The following is an 18,913-nucleotide window of genomic DNA, read 5'->3' on the forward strand; positions in this document are numbered from 1 at the left end:
GACTTTATCACAGAATCTGTCCTTGGCCTCACTAAGGTGCCCAAAATGCCCGCTCTGGCTACTTCTGGGATTATACAGAGTCAACTGAAGCCACTTCCTCTTGAGGACCCTGGGCCAGTGACTTCAAAGTCATTCCCATTTGTTCTGCTCATTAAGTTGCTTCTTGTCCTAAGAGCACACTGAATCCAGTTCTCTCTCCCACCCTAGGCCTCAGTGCCAAAGCTGACAAGATGTCACACAACTGAGGACTGGGAATTCAACTCCAGGCCCCAAGCCAGGTTGGTGCTTCCTGGATGAGTGTTTACAGGGACACTATGAGGCCTGGAGAAGGGGAAAGCCTGAAATAAGAGAAGAGTGGGAAGACAAGGCAGCTACTGCTGCTTAAAGGAGGGAGACAAGATTAGAAGCATGCTCAGTAGATAAAGAATGGCCACAGGGATTTGGTTATTTACTGCTGTCATCATCTCTGGCAGCCTTCCTAAGACAATGGCAGATCCTATAAAGACTGTTGGAGGGACAGGTGAAATCTAATGGCAAGGGCTTCAATCTCGAGGGCTCTTGTCTCTGCCTTTGATTTACTGAAATACCTTTGACTTTTCCTTCCTGCCCACCACACCCACCCCAACATAAACCATTCCTTCATAGTGCACTGGGGGCAGGATGTTCCGCTAGCTGGAACATGGGTTTCTGGGATCTGGAATCCCATCATCTACTGTGCATTTGGCCTCCACTCAAAGTAAGTACACTTAGAGGTCATAGAGCTTTGGGAAGGGGTTTCTATTAGTACAGTATATATATGAAAATTTACATGTGTGTTGGTGCTCTTAAAGTTGAATGAGATATTCTTCATCATAATTTTGATTGTTTATTGTTTGGGGTTTGGTTTTGTTTAAATTGAATGAGGAAACTGGGAAATTTCCAGACTTTGAATTTCTTGAGCATGTCTTCATTATATGCAGGTTGGCTTATGTTTCATGGTTAATGAATCAGGAAAATTGGAATACTGCTTCCAGATCAAGAAAGCAAGTAGAAAATAGAAGTGTCCTTGGAGACATTCAGCCGCAAGGAGAAGAAAACTAGCATCATTTTCAGCACTTATTATGTGCCTGGCAATCAACACACATTATCTCTTTTAGTCCTCTCACCAACTCTGGGAGGTAGAGGTGGATATTTCCCCCATTGTAAAGTGAGGAAACCGAAGCATGAGAGAGTTAAATAATATGCCCCAAATCATGCAGCTAGTGAGTGTCCAAGCGGGGACTAAGAGGTCTAGGAGAGTCTAAAACTATTACACCGCGCAGCCTCCAAGAAACATGCTTTCTCTTTTACACAACCTGTTACATTCTTATGTGAACAATCTTGCTGCTCGAAGAAGCCATTTTGAAGTTTGAGCCCTATTCACACCTCTGATGTGACTGAGCTGAAGCCATCACAAGCTTAGAGCATCTGGCGAAATCTGCCAGGTCTGGGCCAATGGAGAACTTCTCAGAGGCCCAGGCCATGTGAAAGGGGATGGGTTAGCAATTGTGAATGCCAAGGAGTGACTGGACCTGATAGGGAGAGTGGAAAAGAAGCCAAGCAGAGGAGCTGAGAGAGCGGGGCTTCAGACCCCAGGCTAACCAGGCCAGGCAAGAGATTCTGCAGGGTGAATGGCGGCCAAGATACAGAGGAGCCAAGGATAGAAGTAGGCAGATGGGTGGGGTAGATACCACCCTCTACAGAGCTCCCTGGTGCTGAAATGCAGGGTGTGGGGTAACAGAGAGAGTGAAACTGAGGTGGAGAAAAGGAGAAAGACAGAGACAGAGAGATACATAGGCAGAGAGGAACAGAATGTATCCAGGTAGCACTTTGGCGGCCCAAGCAGGTCAGTGTGAATGTCACAGAGCACTTCAACAGTCCCAGAAATGCCATAATCCTCACTCTGAGGACAACTTCTCCATGCAGACACATCCATTAGAGAGTTCCCAGATCTTGAGAAGACTCTTCTGACTTTCCTTCTGCCATCCCTAACCAGAAAGCCTGAACAACAATGAGCTTCCAAATTACAGATGCTTAGATAAAACATGAAATTTTGTCTCACCACAAAAATGTCCTAGCTGAGCTCACTCGTGTTTACCCGACTACCTAGTTTTGCCACCTTCCAAAATATCATCACACAACCCCTGGTGGGGAAGCATCTGCATGTATGGGGTGGGGAGGAGGGTGGGAGACAAGAAGAAGGCAGAGAGATGCACATTTTATAGTTGAACCTCTCCCTCCTTTAATGATTTCCCTGCATTGTCTGTACAAAGCCCTTGCAGCCATTGTAGAGCAGAAGAACATGCAATTTACATGTTCACGTGTTTTTCTTCTCTGGTTCTCAGCAAGTCAGCAGGTATTCCTAGAGATGGCACTAGCAGGAGAAAGAATGTTGCCAAAGAAGGACCCAGGCACTGCTGAGCAGGAAAGGTGGTCACTGTCAGTACAAGGCAATTCTGCAGCTGGATCCCCACCCCTCAAAGAACAGGCAAAGCAGAGCCTGCCTCTCTCCCAAAGCTCCCGTCCACTTTCTGGACCCCTTGGCAAATTTAGAAAAAAAAAAAAAAAAAAGACAGCTCCTGTTTGCTTTCTTTTTTTTTTTTTTTTTAACATCTTTATTGGAGTATAATTGCTTCACAATGGTAGGTTAGTTTCTGCTTTATAACAAAGTGAATCAGCTATACGTATACATATGTTCCCATATCTCTTCCCTCTTGTGTCTCCCTCCCACCCTCCCTATCCCACCACTCTAGGTGGTCACAAAGCACCGAGCTGATCTCCCTGTGCTATGCGGCTACTTCCCACTAGCTATCTATTTTACCTTTGGTAGTGTATATATGTCCATGCCACTCTCTCACTTTGTCACAGCTTACCCTTCCCCCTCCCCATATCCTCAAGTCCATTCTCTAGTAGGTCTGTGTCTTTATTCCTGTCTAACCCCTAGGTTCTTCATGACATTGTTTTTTCCTTAAATTCCATATATATGTGTTAGCATACGGTATTTGTCTCTCTCTTTCTGACTTACTTCACTCTGTATGACAGACTCTAGGTCTATCCACCTCATTACAAATAGCTCAATTTCGTTTCTTTTTATGGCTGAGTAATATTCCATTGTATATATGTGCCACATCTTCTTTATCCATTCATCTGTTGATGGACACTTAGGTTGCTTCCATCTCCTGGCTATTATAAATAGAGCTGCAATGAACATTTTGGTACATGACTCTTTTTTTTTTTTTTTTTTTTTTTTTTTTATGCGTTACGCGGGCCTCTCACTGTTGTGGCCTCTCCCGTTGCGGAGGACAGGCTCCGGACGCGCAGGCTCAGCGGCCATGGCTCACGGGCCCAGCCGCTCCGCGGCATGTGGGATCTTCCCAGACCGGGGCACGAACCCGTGTCCCCTGCATCGGCAGGCGGACTCTCAACCACTGCGCCACCAGGGAAGCCCCATGACTCTTTTTGAATTATGGTTTTCTCAGGGTATATGCCAGGAGAGGGACTGCTGAGTTGAATGGTAGTTCTATATTTAGTTTTTTAAGGAACCTCCATACTGTTCTCCGTAGTGGCTGTATCAATTTACATTGCTACCAAAAATGCAAAAGGGTTCCCTTTTCTCCACACCCTCTCCAGAATTTATTGTTTGTAGATTTTTTGATGATGGCCATTCTAACTGGTGTGAGATGATATCTCATTGTAGTTTTGATTTGCATTTCTCTAATGATTAATGATGTTGAGCATTCTTTCATGTGTTCATTGGCAATCTGTATATCATCTTTGGAAAAATGTCTATTTAGGTCTTCTGCCCAGTTTTGGAATGGGTTGTTTGTTTTTTTGTTATTGAGCTGCATGAGCTGCTTGTAAATTTTGTAGATTAATCCTTTCTCAGTTGCTTCATTTGCAAATATATTCTCCCATTCTGGTGGTTGTCTTTTGGTCTTGTTTATGGTTTCCTTTGCTGTGCAAAAGCTTTGAACTTTCATTAGGTCCTATTTGTTTATTTTTGTTTTTATTTTCATTTCTCTAGGAGGTAGGTCAAAAAGGATCTTGCTGTGCTTTATGTCATAGAGTGTTCTGCCTATGTTTTCGTCTAAGAGTTTGATAGTTTCTGGCCTTACGTTTAGGTGGTCTTTAATCCATTTTGAGCTTATTTTTGTGTATGGTGTTAGGGAGTGTTCTATTCTCATGCTTTTACATGTACTTGTCCAGTTTTCACAGCACCACTTCTTGAAGAGGCTGTCCTTTCTCCACTGTATATTCTTGCCTCCTTTATCAAAGATAAGGTGACCATATGTGCGTGGGTTTATCTCTGGGCTTTCTATCCTTTTCCATTGATCTATATTTCTGTTTTTTTGTGCCAGTACCATACTGTCTTGATTACTGTAGCTTTGTAGTATAGTCTGAAGTCAGGGAGCATGATTCCTCCAGCTCCATTTTTCGTTCTGAAGATTGCTTTGGCTATTTGGGGTCTTTTGTGTTTCCATACAAATTGTGAAATTTTTTGTTCTAGTTCTGTGAAAAATGCCAGTGGTAGTTTGATAGGGATTGCATTGAATCTGTAGACTGCTTTGGGTAGTAGAGTCATTTTCACAGTGTTGATTCTTCCAATCCAAGAACATGGTATATCTCTCCATCTATTTGTGTCGTCTTTAATTTCTTGCATCAGTGTCTTATAATTTTCTGCATACAGGTCTTTTGTCTCCTTAGGTAGGTTTATTCCTAGATATTTTTTTCTTTTTGTTGCAGTGGTAAATGGGAGTGTTTTCTTGATTTCACTTTCAGATTTTTCATGATTAGTGTATAGGAATGCCAGAGATTTCTGTGCATCAATTTTGTATCCTGCTACTTTACCAAATTCATTGATTAGCTCTAGCAGTTTTCTGGTAGCACCTTTAGGATTCTCTATGTATAGTATCATGTCATCTGCAAACAGTGACAGCTTTACTTCTTCTTTTCCGATTTGTATTCCTTTTATTTCCTTTTCTTCTCTGATTGCTGTGGCTAAAACTTCCAAAACTATGTTGAATAAGAGTGGTGAGAGTGGGCAACCTTGTCTTGTTCCTGATCTTAGTGGAAATGCTTTCAGTTTTTCCCCATTGAGGACGATGTTGGCTGTGGGTTTGTCATATATGGCCTTTATTATGTTGAGGAAAGTTACCTCTATGCCTACTTTCTGGAAGGTTTTTATCATAAATGGGTGTTGAATTTTGTCGAAAGCTTTCCCTGCATCTATTGAGATGACCATGTGGTTTTTCTCCTTCAATTTGTTAATGGTGTATCACATTGATTGACTTGTGTATATTGAAGAATCCTTGCATTCCTGGAATAAACCCCCCTTGATCATGGTGTATGATCCTTTTAATGTGCTGTTGGATTCTGTTTGCTAGTATTTTGTTGAGGAGTTTTGCATCTATGTTCATCAGTGATATTGGCCTGTAGTTTTCTTTCTTTGTGACATCCTTGTCTGGTTTTGGTATCATGGTGATGGTGGCCTCGTAGAATGAGTTTGGGAGTGTTCCTCCCTCTGCTATATTTTGGAAGATTTTGAGAAAGATAGGTGTTAGCTCTTCTCTAAATGTTTGATAGAATTCCCCTGTGAAGCCATCTGGTCCTGGGCTTTTGTTTGTTGGAAGATTTTTTTTGTTGTTCTTGGGTATGCGGGCCTCTCACTGTTGTGGCCTCTCCCGTTGAGGAGCACAGGCTCCAGACACGCAGGCTCAGTGGCCATGGCTCATGGGTCTCGCCGCTTCACGGCATGTGGGATCTTCCCGGACCAGGGCACGAACCCATGTCCCCTGCATCGGCAGGCAGACTCTCAACCACTGCGCCACCAGCGAAGACCTGTTGGAAGATTTTTACTCACAGTTTCAATTTCAGTGCTTGTGATTGGTCTGTTCATATTTTCTTTTTCTTCCTGATTCAGTCTTTGCAGGCTGTGCATTTCTAAGAATTTTTCCATTTCTTCCAGGTTGTCCATTTTATTGGCATAGAGTTGCTTGTAGTAATCTCTCATGATCTTTTGTATTTCTGCAGTGTCAGTTGTTACTTCTCCTTTTTCATTTCTAATTCTATTGATTTGAGTCTTCCCCCTTTTCTTGTTGATGAGTCTGGCTAATGGTTTATTAATTTTTTTATCTTCTCAAAGAACCAGCTTTTAGTTTTATTGATCTTTGCTATCATTTCCTTCATTTCTTTTTCATTTATTCCTGATCTGATCTTTATGATTTCTTTCATTCTGCTAACTTTGGGGTTTTTTGTTCTTCTTTCTCTAATTGCTTTAGGTGCAAGTTTAGGTTGTTTATTCAAGATGCTTCCTGTTTCTTAAGGTAGCATTGTATTGCTATAAACTTCCCTCTTAGAACTGCTTTTGCTGCATCCCTTAGGTTTTGGGTCGTTGTGTCTCCATTGTCATTTGTTTCTAGGTACTTTTTGATTTCCTCTTTGATTTCTTCAGTGATCACTTCATTATTAAGTAGTGTATTGTTTAGCCTCCATGTGTTTATATTTTTTTACAGATCTTTTCCTGTAATTGATATCTAGTCTCATAGCATTGTGGTAGGAAAAGATACTTGATACAATTTCAGTTTTCTTAAATTTACCAAGGCTTGATTTGTGACCCAAAATATGATCTATCCTGGAGAATGTTCCATGAGCACTTGAGAAAAATGTGTATTCTGTTGTTTTTGGATGGAATGTCCTATAAATATCAGTTAAGTGCATCTTGTTTAGTGTGTCATTTAAAGCTTGTGTTTCCTTATTTATTTTCATTTTGGATGATCTGTTCATTGGTGAAAGTGGGGTGTTAAAGTCCCGTACTATGAATGTGTTACTGTTGATTTCCCCTTTTATGGCTGTTAGTATTTGCCTTAGGTATTGAGGTGCTCCTATGTTGGGTGCATAAATATTTACAATTGTTACATCTTCTTCTTGGATCTATCCCTTGATCATTATAGAGTGTCCTTCTTTGTCTCTTCTAATAGTCTTTATTTTAAAGTCTGTTTTGTCTGATATGAAAATTGCTACTCCAGCTTTCTTTGGTTTCCATTTGCATGGAATATCTTTTTCTGTCCCCTCACTTTCAGTCTGTATGTGTGTCTAGGTCTGAAGTGCGTGTCTTGTAGACAGCGTATATATATGGGTCTTGTTTTTATATCCATTCAGCCAATCTGTGTCTTTTGATGGAAGCATTTAATGCATTTACATTTAAGGTAATTATCGATATGTATATTCCTATTCCCATTTTCTTAATTGTTTTGGGTTTCTTATTGTAGGTCGTTTCCTTCTCTTGTGTTTCTTGCCTAGAGAAGATCCTTTAGCATTTGTTGTAAAGCTGGTTTGGTGGTGCTGAACTCTCTCAGCTTTTGCTTGTCTGTAGAGGTTTTAATTTCTCCATCCAATCTGAATGAGATCCTTGCTGGGTAGAGTAATCTTGGTGGTAGGCTTTTCTCCTTCATCACTTTAAATATGTCCTGCCAGTCCCTTCTGGCTTGCAGAGTTTCTGCTGAAAGATCAGCTGTTAACCTTATGGGGATTCCTTTATGTGTTATTTTCCCCTTGCTGCTTTTAATATGTTTTCTTTGTATTTAATTTTTGACAGTTTGATTAATATGTGTCTTGGCGTGTTTCTCCTTGGATTTATCCTGTATGGGACTCTCTGTGCTTCCTGGACTTGATTAACTATTTCCTTTCCCATATTAGGGAAGTTTTCAACTATAATCTCTTCAAATATTTTCTCAGTCCCTTTCTTTTTCTCTTCTTCTGGAGCCCCTGTAATTCGAATGTTGTTGTGTTTAACGTTTTCCCAGAGGTCTCTGAGACTGTTCTCAGTTCTTTTCATTCCTTTTTCTTTATTCTGCTCTGCAGTAGTTACTTCCACTATTTTATCTTCCAGGTCACTTATCCGTTCTTCTGCCTCAGTTATCCTGCTATTGATCCCTTCTAGAGTATTTTTAATTTCATTTATTGTGTTGTTCATCATTGCTTGTTTCATCTTTAGTTCTTCTAGGTGCTTGTTAAATGTTTCTTGCATTTTGTCTATTCTATCTCCAAGATTTTGGATCATCTTTACTATCATCATTCTGAATTCTTTTTCAGGTAGACTGCCTATTTCCTCCTCATTTGTTAGGTCTGGTGGGTTTTTATCTTGCTCCTTCATCTCCTGTGTGTTTTTCTGTCTTCTCATTTTGCTTATCTTACTGTTTTGGGGGTCTCCTTTTTGCAGGCTGCAGGTTCATAGTTCCCGTTGTTTTTGTGTCTGTCTCCAGTGGCTAAAGTTGGTTCAGTGGGTTGTGTAGGCTTCCTGGTGGACGGGACTAGTGCCTGTGTTCTGGTGGATGAGGCTGGATCTTGTCTTTCTGGTGACAGGTCCATGTCTGGTGGTGTGTTCTGGGGTGCCTGTGGACTTATTATGATTTTAGGCAGCCTCTCTGCTAATGGGTGGGGTTGTGTTCCTGTCTTGCTAGTTGTTTGGCATAGGATGTTCAGCACTGTCGCTTGCTGGTCATTGAGTGAAGCTGGGTGCTGGTGTTGAGATGGAGATCTCTGGGAGATTGTCGCCATTTGATATTATGTGGAGCTGGGAAGTCTCTTGTGGACCAGTGTCCTGCAGTTGGCTCTCCCACCTCAGAGGCATAGCACTCAGTCCTTGCTGGAGCAACATGACTCAGAATAAAAGGGAGAGAGACTGGAGCAACATGACTCAGAATAAAAGGGAGACAGAGAGAGAGAGAGACAGAGACAGAGAGAGACAGAGAGAGACAGAGAGAGAGAGAGAGAGAGAGAAAGGAAGAAAGGAAGAAAGAATAAAAGTTATTAAAATAAAAAAATAATTATTAAGAAAAAATTAAAAGAAAAAAAACGGCCGGATAGAACCCTAGGACAAATGGTGAAAGCAAAGCTATACAGACAGAAACTCCCACAGAAGCATACACATACACACTCACAAAAAGAGGAAAAGGGGAAAAAATAATAAATCTTGCTCTCAAAGTCCACCTCCTCATTTGGGGATGAGTCGTTGTCTATTCAGGTATTCCACAGATGCAGGGTACATCAAGTTGATTCTGGAGATTTAATCTGCTGCTCCTGAGGCTGCTGGGAGAGATTTCCCTTTCTCTGTTCGCACAGCTCCTGGGGTTCACCTTTGGATTTGGCCCCGCCTCTGCATGTAGGTCGCTGGAGGGCATCTGTTCTTCGCTCAGACAGGACAGGGTTAAAGGAGCGGCTCCTTCGGGGGCTCTGGCTCACTCAGGCCGGGGGGAGGAAGGGGTACGGAGTGCGGGGCAAACCCGTGACGGCAGAGGCCAGCGTGACGTTGCACCAGCTTGAGGCGCGCCGTGCGTTCTCCCGGGGAAGTTGTCCCTGCATCCCGGGACCCTGGCAGTGGCGGGCTGTACAGGCTCCCCAGAAGTGGGGTGTGGAGAGTGACCTGTGCTCGCACACAGGCTTCTTGGTGGCGGCAGCAGAAGCCTTAGCATCTCATGCTTGTCTCTGGGGTCCGCGCTGTTAGCCGCGGCTCGCACCCGTCTCTGGAGCTCCTTTAAGCGGCACTCTTAATCCCCTCTCCTCGCACCAGGAAACAAAGAGGGAAGAAAAAGTCTCTTGCCTCTTTGGCAGGTCCAGACCTTTCCCCGGACTCCCTCCCGGCTAGCCGTGGTGCACTAACCCCCTGCACGCTGTGTTCACGCCGCCAACCCCAGTCCTCTCCCTGCGCTCCAACCGAAGCCCGATCCTCAGCTCCCAGCCCCGCCTGCCCCGGCGGGTGAGCAGACAAGCCTCTCGGGCTGGTGAGTGCCGGTCGGCCCTGACCCTCTCTTTGGGAATCTCTCTGCTTTGCCCTCCGCACCCCTGTGGCTGCGCTCTCTTCCGCAGCGCCGAAGCTGCCCTCTCCACCACCCGCAGTCTCCGCCCGCAAAGGGGCTTCTAGTGTGTAGAGAGCTTTCCTCCTTAGTGGCTACCTCCCAGTGGTGGAGGTCCCGTCCCTATTCTTTTGTCTCTGTTTATTCTTTTTTCTTTTGCCCTACCTAGGTACGTGGGGAGTTTCTTGCTTTTTGGGAGGTCTGAGGTCTCTGCCAGTGTTCAGTAGGTGTTCTGTAGGAGTTGTTCAATGTGTAGATATATTTCTGATGTATCTGTGGGGAGGAAGGTGATCTCCGCGTCTTACTTTTCCACCACCTTCCTCCCCGCTCCTGTTTGCTTTTAAGTGACATTGTTTTTCAGGTCATATTTCACATTTTATCCTTTTAAAACAGGACTCCAGACATCAGTTGACAATGACATTAGAAGTGGATGATTGGGTTTCCCAGATTTGGGAGCAAGGCCTTAAACTCCCTCCAAACCTGGGCCTTCAGGAACTACCATGCTTCCCCACCACCCAACCCACTCTTAACCCACCAATCATAGAGAATCTTAAACAGCTGTTGGATTTTCTTGGCAGTCATATTCAGTGTTATTTTGTAATCCGTGTGGAGAAAACTTCCTCTACTTGCTAGGAGTCAGGAGGTTGTACTTTGGCAACTCATAAATGAACACCCCCCCTCGACCTCCAATTTCAGAATCCCAGAACTCAGCAAGGTTCTCTCCTGTCAAAATGTATTCTGTTCTCTCTAAAAAAGGCGTGAGGGCCTCAACGGGCATTTTTGGATTCTTCTCATCTGCCTACAATTACCTTTAATAATAATGATGCATGAATGGAAACGTAATGAGTTAGCCTGGAACACTGGAGTGGGTGTTTAATTGGCCCTGCCATTCTCAAAATCTGAGATAAAAAAAAAAAGACTGCTAAGGAAGGCCCTCTCCAGCTGGGCACTTTGAGAAGAATTTAGCTGTGCCACCAATTCCCGAGCAGCATTATATGTCCCTCTGCCAGTCCTTAAATTAGCCCATTCTGAGCCTGGGCAATCAGGCTGTTTAGCTTCCTGGACTGATTCAGTTCATGGAGGGCTATTCTTTTTTTTTTTTTTTTTTTAAAATCTTTATTGGAGTATAATTGCTTTACAGTGGTGTGTTAGTTTCTGCTTTATAACAAAGTGAGTCAGCTATACGTATACATATGTTTCCATATCCCCTCCCTCTTGCATCTCCCTCCCACCCTCCCTATCCCACCCCTCTAGGTGGTCACACAGCACCGAGCTGATCTCCCTGTGCTATGTGGCTGCTTCCCACTAGCTATCTATTTTACATTTGGTTGTGTATATATGTCAATGGAGCCAAGTCTATTTTTGTGGTGGTCTGGCAGTTCTGAAATGTTTTTCTTCCTGAAAAGGCCGGCACTCTTTTGTTTTTCTTTGGCATAGATGTGGCCCTAATATAATGTTTCCAGGTAACTAGGAGACTTTAGAAGAGCAAGTCTCAAAGTCTGGGTTCTCAAAGTGGGATTGGAGGAACCCTGGGGATCCCTGAGATGCTTTCCTCCTTTTCCCAACTACATACCTGTGTGTGATAGGTTTTTCAACATACATTGCATCCCAAACAACATAGCTGCAGACTGAATGTAGAAGCAGATATGAGAATCCAGCCATCTTCCGTTAAGCCAGACATTAAAGAGATTTGCAAACGTAAGTGAATACCACTCTTCTCACTAAATTTAGTGTGGTTTTGGAAAATATAATTATTTTCCATAAAAATATTTGTGATGGACTTCTGATCTTCTTCGTAAATGAAATAATAAATATTTTTCAATTTTTCAACTTTAATTTATAATCTGATACATAGCAATAAATACGACCCACAAAAACCAAAACACTTTGGAGGTTCTCAATAATTTTTAAGAGTGTAAAGGGATCCTGAGACAGAAACGTGTGAGAACCATGGTTATAGAGGGTTTAGAAGAAATTCTAGAAAAAGATCAAAACACCAGTGTGTTGAAGTTCTACCATTGAGGTGTGGTCCTTCAGCAGGGAGACAGGCGTACCTCTGTCCTTCCTTGGCTCCTGTGTCCAGACTTCTCTTGCTTCTGCCGGGTGTGGCTGGATCACAGGGACATTTGGAATAGGCATCAGAGAGACTGCCAAAAAGCAATAAGCACCCAAATTAAAGTAAGCACAGCATTTTTCAGCATGGTGGCTATAAGCTCAGGCTTTCGACTCAGACAGATTTTATTCAAAAGTCCTATCTTTGCAATTTATTAGCTAAATGACTTTGAACATGTTACTTAATCTTTCTGAGCCTAGTTATTTATTTATGTATAAAATTGGGATGCCTGTTCCAAAGGGTTTTCATGAGAATTAAAGGAGATGACACATACACCAAGTACCAGGCACAGAGTAGGTGCTCAGCAAATGGTAGCTCTTATCATTATTATTCAGTGTAGCATCTTAGGAGGGCACAGTAGTTTATGGCGATGTGTAAATACTCTCGTAACCATCCAGCCCTTCCTCCAGGCTCTTCTTACCAGCTGCCATCCCCTACATGCATATGCACTTGTGTATTTGCACATGTGTGTACAGACACAAATTCACTGGACCAGTATTTACTGAGCAATTTACTGAGCAGATATTCTTAGGAGTGAGAATAAAACAGCAAACACAACAGACCTGGTCCCTCCTCTCCAGGAGCTTCCCATCTAGCTGGAGAGCCAGAGAAGTAAACAGGCAATTGCAACCCGATGCTAGGACAGAGGGAAGCCAGGTGACTGTGGAAGCCAGAGGAGGACTACTCATTCTCAGATCTCAGCTCAAGCATCACCCTCCTCTGGCAGTCTTCCTTGTCTGTTCCCCTGTCATCAGCCAGATCTCATAAAGCTGTGTGTTCTTCCCCATTAGAGCAGCTATCTCAAGGTATTATTACATTAAGGGGATTGCTTGTCTGAAATTTGTCTTTCCCACAAGACTGTAAGCTCCCTGAAGGCTGAAAAGTGTGTGTTTTTGCTCACCACTGACTATTACAGTGCCTTAGACATAATAGCTGCTCAATAAGTGTGAGTTGAATGAGGGAGTGAGGACATGAATGCTCCTACTTACCAATTTATACTGTCTTTCAGCCAACCCACCTTCACTCTGCCCTAGAAAAACACAGGCTTATCATATCCACTTCTGCCTTTCCGCTACCTCATTCCCTGTCTGAAATGTCTCAGCCCAATAGCTTTATACTTGCACTACCTGGCTCAGAAAACACCTGCCCATTAAATGGATGGACTAACTCATCCCCAACCTGCCAGGCTCAAGCTCTCCCTGACTGGCCCTTCTCTCTCTCTCTCTCCATTAAATTTATGTGCTACTGTGTAATATTAGAGATCATATTTTCATAAACAGGTCTTGTTTCCCCTGAGAAAGGAAGGAGACCTATTCCATATGTACAGTGTAGTGGCTAAGCATCTGACTTTGAACTTGGCCTGACCTGGCCTCAAATACTGGGTGTGCCACTTACTAGCTGTGCACCCTTGGGAGGTCACTTCCCACCCTCTGGCCCTCAGTTTTCTCATTTGAAATGTTACGGAGTTGGATGACATGACCTCTTAGGTCATCTCCCACTCTGAGGATTCTAGACGTTCTATGAGATGTTAAAGAAATGGGTGCTCCTTTATTCCTGTGGAGTCTTGACGCACTGTCCCATGAAAAAGGGAGAAGTGAAAAAAGACAGATATGGTCCCATGGACCATCAAAATCAAGAGAAAAACAAAGACTATTCTAAAATGTGAAGAGTGGTAATTTCTGGATGGAGTTGCAGGTGACTATTCTCCATTTTCAGAGGTATTGGCTCCCCACTCCATGGTGTCTAGCCTCTCCTTCCCACACTTATTAAAACCAGCCCCCAAACCCAATGATATTGCCTATTTTCAGATTCTGTACACATCTTGGGTCTGCTCGCAGTCTAAGTAGGAGATATGTAAACAGCAATCCCGCGAGCTCCCACTGCAGGCCAGACCCTGTGCTGGGCTTGGAGCAGTGAAAATTCAGGGATGGCAGGCATGTGGGCACAGTGGGGATGAGAGAGCAGCATGGCTCCCTGGGGGCAGAAATGGTAGAACTCCTCCATTCAGGACCGCCGATCTACACTTGTCCTGATACAAGTGTCAGAGACAGAGGCATGATCGCTAGATGAACATTTCTCCACACAGAACCAAAGCATTTACCTTATTTTTCTTTATGGGGGTGGTTTTCCCCACTTCTGAATGTGGTATGCATTTCCCCTGATCTGCTTTGCTCTGTGGCAGGCTTGCTTCTTCTTCTTCTTTTTTTTTCTTGTTTTCCTTCTTTTATTTTTTAGTCACAACAAAGCAAAGATCAGCCAAAAGGAATGATTTTTTCATTGGCTTTACAAATCTGGCCTGGCCCCAATAACATCATTCCCTACCTCTGAGGAACTGGAAACCTGAAGTGAACTTGAACTCTTATGTTGTGCTACTCGCTTTCCATTAAGTGTTATGAATAAAAAAAATAAGCTGCTATTGTTGAGATGAACCCACTTCCAGAATACTGTGGGTGCTCATTAAGTGTTAAATAATCATATGTTTGGTGACGCAGCAAGCTTGATTTATACTCATTATTATAATTTTTGCCCTCTTCCTAATCCGTGGAGTTGGATCATGTGAGTTGGGCCACCCCATCGTTAGGGGAAATTAGTGAGGGAAATTCGTGATGGGCTACACACATTTCTCTCCACCTAGCACACCATAATGACAATTTACCTGTCAGCCTTCCTGACACTAATCTTTGCCTGTGGCTCTTTCTGGTCTGACTTTCTAAATCCCCTTGTAGTTATTTAAATCTTTGAAGGCTGATTCTTTAGGGAGATAGAGAAATGATGATCATGGGCAATATATTATTTCTGGAGTGGAAGAAACAGCCTTTTCAAAGCTTTCTCTCACTTCCATCAGAGCTTGAACTATATTGTGCTTCTCCCAGGTATCAGCATATATGTGGGTGGTTGCATGGAGGCTGCTTTATAGAGTGTGGGGAATTGCTTGGTCACGCCTATCAATCAGCAAGGGCTGTACTTGAATTTCTCTGATTAGCTACAGACATTTTGGGGGAATATTTGACTTGTGACCAAGTTTCCAAGACCCACACTTTCTCTTGAGGCTCATCTCCACATCTTAAAAACATAACAATTAGCAAAGGACCTATTTGATGGTTTTAAGCATGCGGACGATATGCTTAAATTGTCTGATTGTGTGGACTAGAAGGAGAAGGCAAAAATCCCTATACCCTTTATTTTTTAAAAAAATAAAAAGCTTTTAAACAGTCAAGTTGGATTTGGTGCCTTTCACTGCATGACCTTGGGCTGTCTCTGGGCCGCTGACTCTATAGTTCATCTGTTTCAAACTTCTTTCACTTTGCCCTGTTCCTGCAGACTCTTATGTACAGCTATCCAGTGGTGTTGGAGACAGGCTTCTACAATCAACCCATTGGGCTTTCACAGAATCCAGAAAAGACAGAACATGAGTTTTCATGGGCAAAGACTGGGCCCTGTCTTCTTTCTCTTCTCTCCCCACACCACACCCCCCAGCTCATAAGGGAAGAAAAGCCTCAAGACTGGTGGACTGGATTTTCCAGATCCTAAATGAAGACACTTCAGTCAGAGGGGCACAAGCATGAGGGTGAGGACAAAAAAGGTAGATGGTGTAAAACGGGGATGAGCATTCAAATTCTAAGCCCTTGGGATCACCATATGCTCAGGCCAGTGACCTCCTAGTATTGTGATGCTCTGTTATCTCGAGAGCTGACATGAACCTATCAAGGCAACACTTATATATACACTTGTGGATTAGGAGGCAGAAGACCCTGCCATCTGAGCCTGGGGGGCCAGCCAGATCCACATTCACACCCTGGGTCTGCCCCTTACTAAGTGCATAACCCTGGACTGGTGACAACCTTGGTGCCTCTTAGCTGTAAAATTAGGGTCATAACAGTACGTACTTCAAAGAGTTATTGCGAGGATTAAATGGGATGATGTGAGCATGTAGAGCAAGCAGAACAGTGCCCAACATACAATAAGGGCTGAGTAAACATAAGCTATTGTACACATCATTGGATCTTCTTGTCTTTTTGCTTAAAAAAAATCAAACAGCGTGTAACCACTCAAGTGTTTGCAGTGGGAGAGGTGAATAGAGCAGTAGAATAAGCATGGCCAAATCAAAAGCCCGCAGACTCACAGGAGTCAAGGTATCAGTTCAATGCACAAAAGGGGGTTCTGTTATGAGCCTGAAAGTACGCGAGTCTGTGTTTGGTCTCACCTCATTCTCTCTGGGTGTTCCAGACCATTCCTACCCAGACAAGACATTTGGGCTCTTCTGAGTTTAATCTTGATGTGTCAGGGTATACTGGTGCTGGCCCATGCTGACAATGATGTCATTCTTGTTGACACCGGTCAGGGAGATTAATTTTGAAACTGGTGGCTTAATGTCCTGAGAATGCCTGCAAGTGAGGGGGATTTTCAGGGTATGATAATTATTAGGTTAGCCCCAGGATAAACTTGTGATTAAATGACAATTCATTTTACAATTACTAAAGGAGAATATTTAACAATAGTTAATCTAAATTGTCCTTACATTTAAATACACGACAAGGTTTTGTTAATGTCATCTTAAGGTCAACATAGAAAACACAGGAAATGCAAAGAAAGGAAGGTGCCTTTAACAAAGCTCATGCCCATCCCAGGCAATTTTGGATTATTAAGCTATCAATGTCTTCAATCCAAGAAAACTGACGTCCTCATCTTAATCTAAAATCAGGCTGTGATTCTGGGATGAGAACTTGCATTTCTATGTCCTGGGTGCTTTCTGACACCCACTTTCATCTTTCTCCTACCCTTGTTTAGCATTGCCCTTTCATGTCCAGCCTCCAGATTTCTCAAAGTCTGTGCTTCCCATTTCCAAGCTCAGGTGTCCTCCAGCATAAAATGAGGTCATGTGGCTGAGAGGGTCTCCAGGGCCTCCCCAGTGCTGGCACTCAGACATGACGCCTATCAAGACTCACTTAAGGCTGTGTTTGGTTTGCTCGGCCACCAGGGGCAAGAGAGAGAAGGGGAGAGGTCCAGTATCCAAGCATCCTAGGGTGATAGTTGGATGCTAAAGGCATCCTTGAGGGAACAATAAAACAAAATCAAAAGAAGTGTAAATGTCCGCGGGCTTTAGGTCCATCAGCTGCAGCATTTGAAATGCCACTACAGTTGTATTGGAGTGTGCTAACTTTTAAAATGAGCACCTAACCTTTTAGGGCTTTGTCATGAGAGCTTTTAATCCAAATTCACATTTAAGTTGCATAACCAAAGTCCATTGCTCAGACATTCCTGGCCTAAGTCAAACACTCACAGTACTATTTGAGAGTTTACGTTTGCCGGATGGCTGAATCGAAGGAAATCTTCATTAAAGTCAATGGAGAAGAAAATTAAGTCATTCAAATTGCTGTTTCTGGAGTTGTAGAACTTGAAAGTGTCCAAACAAGAAATATTCCATTATTTATGGTGGTGACTCCATTTGTGACCGTTGAAGTGCTCAACTAGTCTCTTTCATCTTTCCCATAGAGTCTGCTGGCGGCAGCGCTGAGGAAGGAAAAGGTAGTAGGTAAAATAAATAGTGGCTCTGGGGCCCAATACTAATTCTTCTTAGTGCAGATTTTGGAGATATAAAGAGGTAAATGACAGATTGTGAGCTGAAATTCTGAAACCATCTCTCGCCCAACAGGGAAGATGACTTTTCTGGAGTTTCACTCTTCTTTTATGCCTCCTTATTAGAATGGCCTTTAGTACCCACGAGGCATTCACTAGAGATAGTATGGTTCCTTTGGTGGAAACTAGGGGTTGTTTGGTAATGAAATAGCACTGTTGCTTGGGACGGTTAGGCCCCAGGTACTGATGAGGAAGTTTAACTGGCTGCTTCCCATTTCATTCAATACTGAGCTAAACACTGGACAGCTATTTTGTTATCTCTTGAGATTTGGAACTCCCAGCACATCTTGTGATACCAATTCCACTCTAACCTATCTCCTTGGATAGCAGAGATTCTTAATCTGAGCTTAATGTGGTCCATAAACCCCTTGAAATTGCATGTAACATTTTGTGGGTAGGAGTACATCTGCTTCTTTCCTGGGAGAATACATAGCTTTCATTGGATTTCCAAAAGAATCTGTGGCCATGAAGAGACTAACAGGAACTTTGCCGTCTGAAGAAACTTGAACTAACCCCATCATGTTCTGTCTCTGTTCAGAAGGCATTGCGTTAATCCAGAATGACCGCTGCATATGCCATTTTTTCTGGTCTTAATGGCCTCTTTGTTTCTAAGAGACCTGTGTGTGTTCCTCTCCTGAAAGAAGCCCTGATCAGTCAAGTCAGACTGCCTTGCTGCTTTGGATCCTTTTAAAAATTTATTTTCTCCATGCCTAGACCCCTGTGGTCCTCTCCTGCCATTCTAGGCTTCTGGGGTTGGAGGTGACTGTTTTTTTGTTTGTTTGTTTGTTTTTACAGCTAGTACAGCTGAATTTCATAGTTAACAAGTACAAGAGCTGGGATTCAAACCCAATCTCCAAAGTCAGTGCTTATATTCTCTGCACACCTCGTATTGCCCTCCCAGTGAAACCAAAGGTAAAATGGCTGCTGCTCGTTGTTTGGCTAAAATCAGTATCTAAAGCTCCTCTGCTAATGGATTTGCTGCCATCAGCCCCCACTTTCTGAGCTGATGCGGAAGTCTTATCTGTGGTTACTTCGTTCATTTCCATTTAAATTCTTTTTCCGGAGTCAATGCTGAGAGTCACAAAGCTTTCCTCAACTACTAGATCTCGAGCGAGTGACTCATCCAAACACAATGATTATGCCTTCCTATTTGCCCATCATAATTACCTATCCATTTTAAACCTCCAAAATGCCTGTTTCAGTGGTTAATAGCAATGGAAAAATAAATTAAAGCATATATGCCAGTGTGTATGTGTGGTCATTACCGCCTTGTTATGTGCATCAGTGCCATTGT

Source organism: Phocoena sinus, chromosome X, assembly GCF_008692025.1.
Source record: "Phocoena sinus isolate mPhoSin1 chromosome X, mPhoSin1.pri, whole genome shotgun sequence".
NCBI lineage: Eukaryota > Metazoa > Chordata > Mammalia > Artiodactyla > Phocoenidae > Phocoena > Phocoena sinus.